This window comes from Hordeum vulgare, chromosome 3H (assembly GCF_904849725.1).
Source record: "Hordeum vulgare subsp. vulgare chromosome 3H, MorexV3_pseudomolecules_assembly, whole genome shotgun sequence".
Lineage (NCBI taxonomy): Eukaryota > Viridiplantae > Streptophyta > Magnoliopsida > Poales > Poaceae > Hordeum > Hordeum vulgare.
The window spans coordinates 485,101,491-485,111,659 of NC_058520.1; the positions used below are offsets into that span (position 1 = coordinate 485,101,491).

Below are 10,169 nucleotides of genomic sequence, written 5' to 3' on the forward strand. Positions count from 1 at the left end.
GAGAAAGTTGAGTGTCATTGGAAGAACTTTGAACTTTCAACTTAGTAAATGAGACTTCATTCCACGTTGAACTTTTATCTTGGCACATGAGAGTGCAAACTTTTAACCATCTAATCAAATCATGAGCAAGAGAACTATATGTAGAGAAACTAAAATAAGAAAACTATATGTAGAGAAACTAAAACATTCACACTGCTTCAGGACAGATTCAGACTTTAACAAAAATAGCAACCTGTGATCACAGAACATGATTTTTGAACACTACAACAGTATACCAATATCGAACTATGAACCAAAGTACAAAATAAATTTCCAAACAAGTTGCGTTATCTTAATTATGAACTGTTGTTGATCAAAGTAAAAAATGAAGTTCCAGATAAGCATGTGATGTCATAGCGAACCAAATTATCAAGCATAAATATAAGAGTACACTAAGTTTTAACCAACACATAGTCTCACACATTAGTATATCGTCAAGCAAGTTTGTTAGCTACTCTGCACGAAGCCACCAAGCAGTTCTGTACCAACACAAAGCACACATGCCACCACCCCTCCATGCCTCCATGCAGCATGTAGTCGAAACCTGTAGCATGCAGCAAAAACATGAACAAAAAAATAAAAAACACATTCTGCTACTTTTATCGCTAAAATTTCATATCTAACATGAAAGCGTCAATCCAAAATTAAATAAAGAATGGACAAAACATAATTGAAGAACATCAAGACTGAACAATACATTTTATTAGAGGTAACATATTTAGAAACATTAACATAATTCATTAATTTATGAATGGGTTGATCAGAAGTTCAAACAATCATACTATTACTTTCATACAAGGACATTTCTAGAAGAAAATAATATACACGTCATCTTTATGACAAAAAATACAAGAGCATATTCAGAAAGCATAACTATATTACCTGAACATAGTGCATACCTTGTTGCTACTAACCTCAACTATTCTTCGGTGCTCGAAGCACTAGTAGCATCCACTATTGTCCCCTCAACGTCTGTTCTAACCCAGTGTTGGTCATTGTTCTTTCTTTTCAAAATCTCTCCAAGCTGTGAAACATGAAATGGCTGGTTTTCTGTCTCCTCTTCCCATTCCAAGTTACCTAAGTCATATACATTTCTAGGCTTTGGCAACTTCATTACCACAAACCAACCTGGATTCAATTCATCTTTCACATAGAACACTTGATTCGCCTGGTTAGGGAAAATAAAAGGCTCATGCTCAATCTTTTCTCCTTTGTGTATTTGATGTGAGAAATTGACAAGTGTGTAACCGTACTTGTCTTTTTTCATTCCTTTTTCTGAGAACACATTAACCCATTCACATCTAAACAACACAAGTGAAAACTATCCAGAGTAGTTTAGCTCGACAATATCAATTACCCTCCCATAGTACGTCACATCCTGTAAAACTGCATTAGCATCGCGTGTTGAATCATAACGAGATGTTTTTGCAGTTACCATGACTCCACTATTTTGTGTCTCTTTATCCAAGCGTTTAGGCCTAAAATGGTAGCCTCGGGAGTTGAAAGCGCAATATCTTTTGGCTGCATTAACTGGGCCCCGGGCCAACAATCTAATATCCTTTTCAATACTATGGACGCCATTTCCCTTCTCCAATTTCTTTATCTGAATATTTAGAATTTGATTAAAACTAAATGTAGTGATGCGTGTATAGTATATGCAGAATATGGCTCTTACATGAGCTTGGAACCATTCGTGGAACTTATCGTTTTGAATCCTCTCAACAACATCAAGGTTTAAATTGCGTCCATTAGTTATCTCATCAGCATGAGCTCTGCAAAGTAGTTAACAAATAGAGGTAAAGTAGGGGAAAGGGTAACTAAGACAATTTAGAAGCATAAGATATTACCTAAGGTATGAGTTCACATTGGAGCAATTGAACAAGAAATATCTATGTGCCTGTACTTTAGCCACATTGCTCAGAACATAATTCCTAGGCCTTCCAAGTGGATTGCCAGAATGAGGAAATAATCTTGATCCACGTGCAATATCATGATTCCCAACGAACTCCTCGTCATCTTCGTTCCTCGAAGCCAAGTTATGCTTGGTCTCAAAACCGATAATATTTCTTGAACAAAATGTCATGCACTCATCTGCCAAAAATGCTTCGGTGATAGATCCTTCTGGATGAGCTTTGTTACGGACATTCGACTTCAACTTACCTATATACCTACATAAACACAAAGAGAAGAAAGAAGAAAATTATTGAATAATCTTTTCCTACAACGATATGTAATGCATTCCCATATTTATATAAGAAGCTAGCATACCTTTCCACAAACCACATCGAACGGTAGCATATTGGGCCACCTACTTTTGCCTCTGTTGCTAGATGCATAACCAAATGCACCATAACAGTGAAAAAACCTGGCGGGAATATCATCTCCATATGACATAATGTCATTATGATTCGCTCCTCCAACTTCTCAAGCTCGCTGATGTATAGGACTTTTGCACTCACTTCTCTAAAATACCCACACAGGTCAAACAACACAAACGTGACATAATCTGGGAGTAGACCTCGGATAGCAAGTGGCAGGAAATGTTGCATCAGTATATGACAATCGTGACTTTTAAGGCATGAGATTCTCCCTTGAACAACATTTGCACATCTTGAGATGTTTCCTGAAAACCCATTCGGACCCCTTGCACCATGAAGGACTTTACAAAATTGTTGCTTCCCTTCTTTAGATATGTTAAAGGAGGCAGGTGGGAGATAATACTTATCATTAGGTTTTTTTTTGTGGATGCAACTCTCGTTTAATGTTCATATGTTCTAGGTCTTGTCGTCCCTTTAAATTATCTTTCGTCTTACCTTCTATCCCTAGAAGTGTTCCATATATGTTCTCACATACGTTCTTCTCAATATGCATGATATCAAGATTGTGATGAAGTAAATTGAAGTCCCAATAGGGCAAATTGAATAGGCCACTGACACACTTCCAGGTTTTGGACTTCTCAAAATCTGAAATTGATTTTATTTGATCTTCAACTCTAGTTTCTGCATAAGGAGTAGGTGCTGCTCTATGTTCTTGAAACCCATCAAATGATCTAGCATCAAAACGGAATTTGTGATCTGGGGGCAGAAATCGACGATGCCCCATGAAACAATAATTCTGCCCATATTTCAAGCGTTTAGAACATGTTTCATCACGGCATGGAAAACAACCAAACTCACCATTTACGCTATATGACATATTTGTTTAACAAAGATTCGGGTGCTTCTGCTCAGGAGGAATCAAGATGCGAATATGATATATTTGTTTAAGAAAGATTTGGAGGGTGCATTTGGGTGAACATTAGTAGGGGTGTCACACGCTTTTAGTGATAGGAAATCTTTTGTATACTGTAGTTTACATTACTAGGTTGAGAAATGTAATTTGTTGCTACAACATGGATCTTCTATATATTCACGTTACAAGTGCTATTGAATGACATGAACCATATTTTTTATTGTATATCCCTTTTCTCGTGCATGTATAAATTTACTTTACATCCATGATCTTTTTATAGTATACAATGTGTCATATGCTTATCGATTTCAATATGAGGAAGTGCTACAGGAAAAATATTAGTACAATATTTCATACAAAGTTGTTGTAACAGAAAAATGGGCTGATTATGTTGTGTTACGATAGTTAGGAAAAGGTGTTACTAGGTTTGCTACCAACTATCACAAGAGATGTTACAACATATACAAAATTATGTTACTATTCTGTTGCTACCATAAAGAAAACGTGTTGGTGAATTATCAAAGTGTGTTACAAAGGCCTAGTGTAGTTGCTGCCAATCATGAATAATTGTGTTGCAATTTTCCTTACAACGTGTTACTAACCATGTTGCTACACCAGGAAAAGCATGTTACAAAGTGTGTGCCTATAGTTATATAAGTGTGTTACCAGGGCCGGCGGTAACACATATGGGTTGTGTTGCAAAAATACAATTGTAACACCTTTAAATACATATAGGGACAATTCTTATGTGCTACAATAGATACCACTTAGTAACATAGCCTACAGGAACACCAACAAAAATGTGTTACTACGCGCCATAGTAACACAATACCTAAGATATAGTAACACATCAACGTGTTACAAGAGATCAATCCTCACGTAGTGGTTGAAGGTTTCATGGCAATGTTGAGAGGCTGATATTTAACAGGTAGTAGGCAACGAGACATATCAAAAGAAATGAGACAACTAGCATGGCATTGATAGTAATGGTATCTAGGGAAATGATCATCTTGCCTGAGATCTCACTTGATATAAGAACGACTCCGTGAAGCAGACGAACCGACATAGTCGAACGGGTCCTCACATTCCGACACGCTTGCGGAACTCTACCGAGACGAAGCAAACCGGAAACAAGAATCAACACACGATATTCACCACGACACATGCACAATAAGATGCACACCCTAATATGATGCATGATCAGTTCAACTATGCAAGGCAGGGCATGGCAATTCACACAGTCAAACGCTACACATTAAGTGAAGCTCAATATGCAACGAGTTGCATATTGACGGAACTTCACGTTTAATTATTTAGTTCACTCCCATTTATTTACACGAAAATATTAGATGTTGTTAAACATGGCAAGGGGTGAAGCGCAGCCGGAAACGACATATAGCATCTCCGAAACGACCCCATGTGTTACATTCTAATTCTGTCCAAATTTGTCCTAATCACATTTTATGTTTGTTAAATGGAAAAAAAGAGTGGTGCACGTGATTCTACTCGTTGTTCTGGTCCATTTACATATATGGCTCATCTCCAACGAAGCTACGATTAAATAACTACGACCTAAACCATTTTTAACACGTCGACATGCAAACCGATGCAAACAGCATGCTAAACAGCCTTAAACATGCATGAGAGTTGGCAAATATTAATCAACGCAAAATTCTACATGTTTTACATATATAACTCGTCGTGATCCGACACACGATTTAAAAGATACAAACAATTGAAAAACAAAACCTTTTTCTGAAAAAAATGCACGACCTAAAAAAATACTAAACGGGCCGAAACGATGCACTCGGCCAAATATGTTACGGCACAAAACAATGCATGGGTGCATCTAAATTAAACACTGCTCGGTTCAAGGGATAGGCGAGGGGATGGCTCACCTTGGGCCTTTCGGCCTGGTGGAGGAGGTTGGGCCTTGGCGCGTGCTAACGGTAGTCCCCGACAACGACACTAGAAGAATGTTGTTGACGAGTCCCTGACTTGATGCCTTCGCGACAACAGAGCCAGAACTGCTCCCAGTTGCTCAACAATTAGCCGTTTTCTTGCAATGGCCCACCAGCGCGTCGGTTCGCGGCAGTTTTCGATGGTAGAGTATTCGACCCAATTTGTTGATTCGCCACGCACGAGGTGAGAGGATACTCTCGAGTATTAGCAGCTGAATGTGTCAGATTCAACCACACCTGAAAGATTAGTATCTGCAAGCAAAGTATCAGCAGCAAAGCAGGATGATAACAATGGTGTCAGAAACGATCTGTTGACGGCAGACTATTCCTAACTGTCGTATCAATGGCGCCAGAAGTTGCCCGTAGACGGAAATAGTCTTTTCCCGTCGACGCTGAGCAAACAAGTATTGTAGCAGGTAGCAGCAGTGTAACGAGTAACAGCAGTGGCAAGGAACAGCACCAGTGACAGCAGTAGCAAGTAACAATAGCACAGCAAAACAAGTAACAGCAGTAACAGCAGCAGAGCAAAACAAGTAACAGCAGCAGTGGGACAAACTCGTAGGCAATGGGTCGGTGATTCATTTGGATGACATTCATCCTGCAACAGTTATAACACGGAGAGATATGTGGCTAGCTCCCGTTCGTCAATGTGATGTAGGCATGCATTCCGTGTGTAGGCATACGTGCTTAGGGAAAAGAACTTGCATGACATCTATTGTCCATCCCTCCCATGGCAGCGGGATCCAAAAGGATACTACGGGATATTAAGGTTCTCCTTTTAATAAAGAATCGGACCAACGCATTAGCACTTGGTGAACACATGAACTCCTCAAACTATGGTCATCATCGGGAGTGGTTCCGGTTATTGTCACTCTGGGGTTGTCAGGTCATAACACATAGTAGGTAACTACAACTTGCAAGATTGGATCTAAAACACACATATATTGGTGACAACATACTAATTTCATATCTGAAATCATGGCACTCGGCCCTAGTGACAAGCATTAAGCATGGCAAAGTAGTAGTAACATCAATCTCAGAACATAGTGGATACTAGGGATCAATCCCCGTCAAAACTAACTCGATTAAATGATAGATCTCATCCTACTCATCACCGTCCAGCGAGCCTACGAATAGATTACTCACGAACGATGAAGAGCTTCATGGAATTGGAGAGGGCAGAAGGTTGATGATGACGATGGCGACGATTTCCCCTCTCCGGAGCCCAAAATGGACTCCAGATCTCTCCTCCAGATGAAGAACAGGATGTGGCGGCGCCTCCGTATCGCAAACGCGATGAAATCTTCTCTTCTCATTTTTTTCTGGGCGAAAGTGAATTTATAGAGCTGGAGTTGGGGGCGGCAGAGCCACGTGGGCCCCACAAGCTTGGTTGTCGCGGCCAGGGGGGAGGCCGCGGCAACAGGGCTTGTGGCCCACTGGCCCATCCCCTCTGGTGGATCTATGCGCATGTATTTTTCATATTTTCCAGAAAAATTCTCCGTAAATTTTCAGGACGTTCCGAGAACTTTCATTTCTGCACAAAAACAACACCATGGCAATTCTGCTGAAAACAGCGTCAGTTCGGGTTAGTTCCATTCAAATCATGCAAATTAGAGTCCAAAACAAGGCAAAAGAGTTTGGAAAACTAGATACGATGGAGACGTATCAGCGTGCTGGAGCTGGGCCGAGGGAGCTGGTCGAGGGAGGGCAAAGCGGCCCGACGCGGAGGGAGCGAGCTGGGCCTGCCCACGGGAGGCGAGGCTAGAGGCGGGTCGGCCCATGCAGGGCTAGCGTCAGGACCAGCAGCAAGGGATCCTCGACCGGATCTGACTCCCGGTCTGGATTGGGTGTGGGGGAGGCGACACGGCGAAGCAGGGCGTTGGCACAGCTGCGGGAACGACATGGTACGGCGGCTGGCCTGCTCCAGCGGATCTCCGATGAGTTGGCTAGGTCCTACGAGGGGAGGTGGCGACTGACGTTGGCGGGCGGAGCTTCGGTTGGGAAAGTGTGGGACGTCCATGGGGAAGCTCCAGGCGAGGCGGCGATTGGCAGCGGGCTCCGAGCGACGGGACGGCTAGGAGGACTCGGAGTTCCGGTGCGGCAGGTTTAGATCCGCTGGCGGCGGAGAAGGCGGGGCACCGGTGGTTGGCGGCGGCTGAAGGCGGGGCATCTGGCGACGGGGCTGGTCGGGCAGTAAGGGGAGCTCGGGGCTGCGAGGCTCCTCGGCTAGCGGCGGCCGCTCTGTCCGGGCCCGGGGCGGGCCTCAGATGGTCCTGGCAGGCCCCTAGTTGCTGAGGAGAGAGGAGGAGGTGAGAGTGGCGGCTGGCTGTTGGGGGGCACGAAAAACAAGGCTAGGGTTAGGGGGAGATGTATAAATAGGGCAAGGGGCTAGGTTAGGGGGATTTGGCATCCGATTTCAACCACATGATCGTGATCGAACGACCCCGAACGCGGGGATGGGCTAGGCTGGGCTGTGTAACCATAATGGGGTGAGAGAAGAGATGAGTTTGCGCCTCGGCACAATATTTTAAAACACCGAAAAATGTCTGATGATAATCCGATGACTGTGCCGCTACGGTCGACCGTTCGGGTATCAAACGAACTCCGATCGCGACGAAAATTGGAAGGCGGCCTACCTAAGTTAAATAAGACCGCACAACAAGTCTTAACCCAATCCTAGAATATTTTTCTGACACTTTAAAAACAATATTCTATCAATGCCGCGTGCACGTGCTTGTGTGGTTGGTCTCGAAACGGTAAACGACGAACACCGAGAGAACCGACAACTAATAACGGATGCAAATTTTGAAAACTGGCGGAAACGGAGTGCCGATGCAATGCACATGATGTGATTATGAATGTGACACACAATCTAATCACACGGCGGCAATGGAATAAGAGGGGAATCTTGTGGAGCGTCGGTCTTGGGGTGTCACATAATAATATGTGAAAGTATTTTATATGTTGCTTATACTAACGGATCTCACGAAGTTTTCTTGAGTTTTATGTGATCGAAGTTTTCAAGTTTTGGCTATCATCCCGATGGACAAAGGAATGAGGAGCAGCAAAATCCTAAGCTTGGGGATTTCTCATACGTCTCCAATGTATCTTTAATTTTTTATTGTTACATCCTGATATATTATCATTCTAGAATACTTTTGGGGTATTTATTTTCCATTATTTATTATTTTTTAGCACTAACCTATTGAACCAGTGTCGAGTGCGAGTTGTTGTTTTCTGCATGTTTTTCACTTTTCAGACTTTCCATACCAAACGAAGTCCAATTGCCCTGAAAATTTTCGTTGATTTTTTCTGGACCAAAAGAAGACCAACGAGCATCGGAAGAAGGTTGTGGGCCTCACGAGGGACCCACTAGCCAACACGACGCGGCTTGGGGGCGCCTGACTCCACATTGATTGCGTTGGTTTCCCTCCAAGCTTGAAGGGCGATGTAGCACATTGATAGCAAGTATTTCCTCAGTTATAAAAACAAGGTATCAATCCAGTAGGAAGATCCACAAGACTATTAAAGCAGCACCCGCACACAAATAGCAAATCCTCACAACCCAACTTGTGGACGGGTTGTCAATCCCTCGTGGGTAAAGTAAGGATAGATTGATAGATGCAAATAAGTGTTATAGCAAATAAAACGCAACAATGTATTTTTGGGTTTTTTGATGATATAGATCTGAAAATAAAAAATCAAATAAGATGGAAACGTGAATAGCAAAGTGGAGATTGCAAATAGATGATATGAAGTAGACTCGGGGGTCATAGGTTTCACTAGTGGCTTCCCTTGAGAAAATAGCAAACGGTGTGTAGACAAATTATTGTTGGGCAATTGATAGAAGAGCAAATAATTATGACGATATTCAAGACAATGATCATGTATATAGGAATCACATCAAATTCAAGTAGACCGACTTCTGCGTGCATCTAGTTCTATTACTCCACACATTGACCGCTATCCCACATGCATATAGTGTACTGAGTTGATGGAGAAATGGAGTAATTCCCTAAGAACAATGACATGATGTAGACAAGATCTATTCATGTAGGAATAGACCCCATCATTTTATCCTTGATAGCAATGATACATGTGTCATGTCTCTTTCTATCACTAAGATTGAGTACCGCAAGATCGAACTCATTGATACGTCTCCAACGTATCTACTTTTCCGAACTCTTTTGCCCTTGTCTTGGACTCTAATTTGCATGATTTGAATGAAACTAACCCGGACTGTCGCTGTTTTCCGCAGAACTGCCATGGTGTTGTTTTTGTGCAGAAATAAAAGTTCTCGGAATGACTTGGAAACTTACGATGATTTTTTATGGAATATATAAAAAATATCAGAGAAAGAATCAACTGAAGATACGCTGCCAGTGGGCCACGAGCCCTGCACGCGCCCCCCTAGGGCGCGCCTAGCAGGCTCGTGGGGCCCACGTAGCTCCTCCGACTTCATCTCCAACTCCATATGACCTCTCTCGCCCAGAACAAATGGGAGAGAAGATTTAATCGCGTTTCACGATACGGAGCCGCCGCCACCGCCTGTTCTTCCTCGGGATGGCAGATCTGGAGTCCGTTCTAGGCTCCGGAGAGGGGAAATCGATGACGTCGTCATCATCAACCATCCTCCATCGCCAATTCCATGATGCTCTCCATCGTTCGTGAGTAATCTTATCATAGGCTTGCTGGACGGTGATGGGTTGGATGAGATCTATCATGTAATCAAGTTAGTTTTGATGGGGTTTGATCACTAGTATCCACTATGTTCTAAGATTGATGTTGCTACTACTTTGCTATGCTTAATTCTTGTCACTAGAGCCCGAGTGCCATGATTTAAGATCTGAACCTATTATGTTTTCATCAATATATGTGTGTTCTTGATCCTATCTTGCAAGTTGTAGTCACCTACTATGTGTTATGACCCGGCAACCC

General features: G+C 42.5%; 1 long non-coding RNA gene across 3 annotated transcripts; it reads right to left on the reverse strand.

Moving 5' to 3' along the window:
- Positions 1-309: 309 nt before the first annotated feature.
- LOC123440251 lies at positions 310-1,924 on the reverse strand. Of its 3 annotated transcripts, XR_006630300.1 has the most exons (4): positions 1,887-1,924; positions 1,715-1,811; positions 939-1,642; positions 310-583 (listed from the first exon to the last, which is right to left on the reverse strand). It is a non-coding gene; the product is annotated as an uncharacterized LOC123440251 (long non-coding RNA). The 3 variants fall into 3 exon arrangements; XR_006630301.1 differs by lacking the exon at positions 1,887-1,924 and having other exon boundaries at positions 922-1,642; positions 1,715-1,875; XR_006630302.1 differs by lacking the exon at positions 1,887-1,924 and having other exon boundaries at positions 939-1,417; positions 1,715-1,874.
- Positions 1,925-10,169: the final 8,245 nt, after the last annotated feature.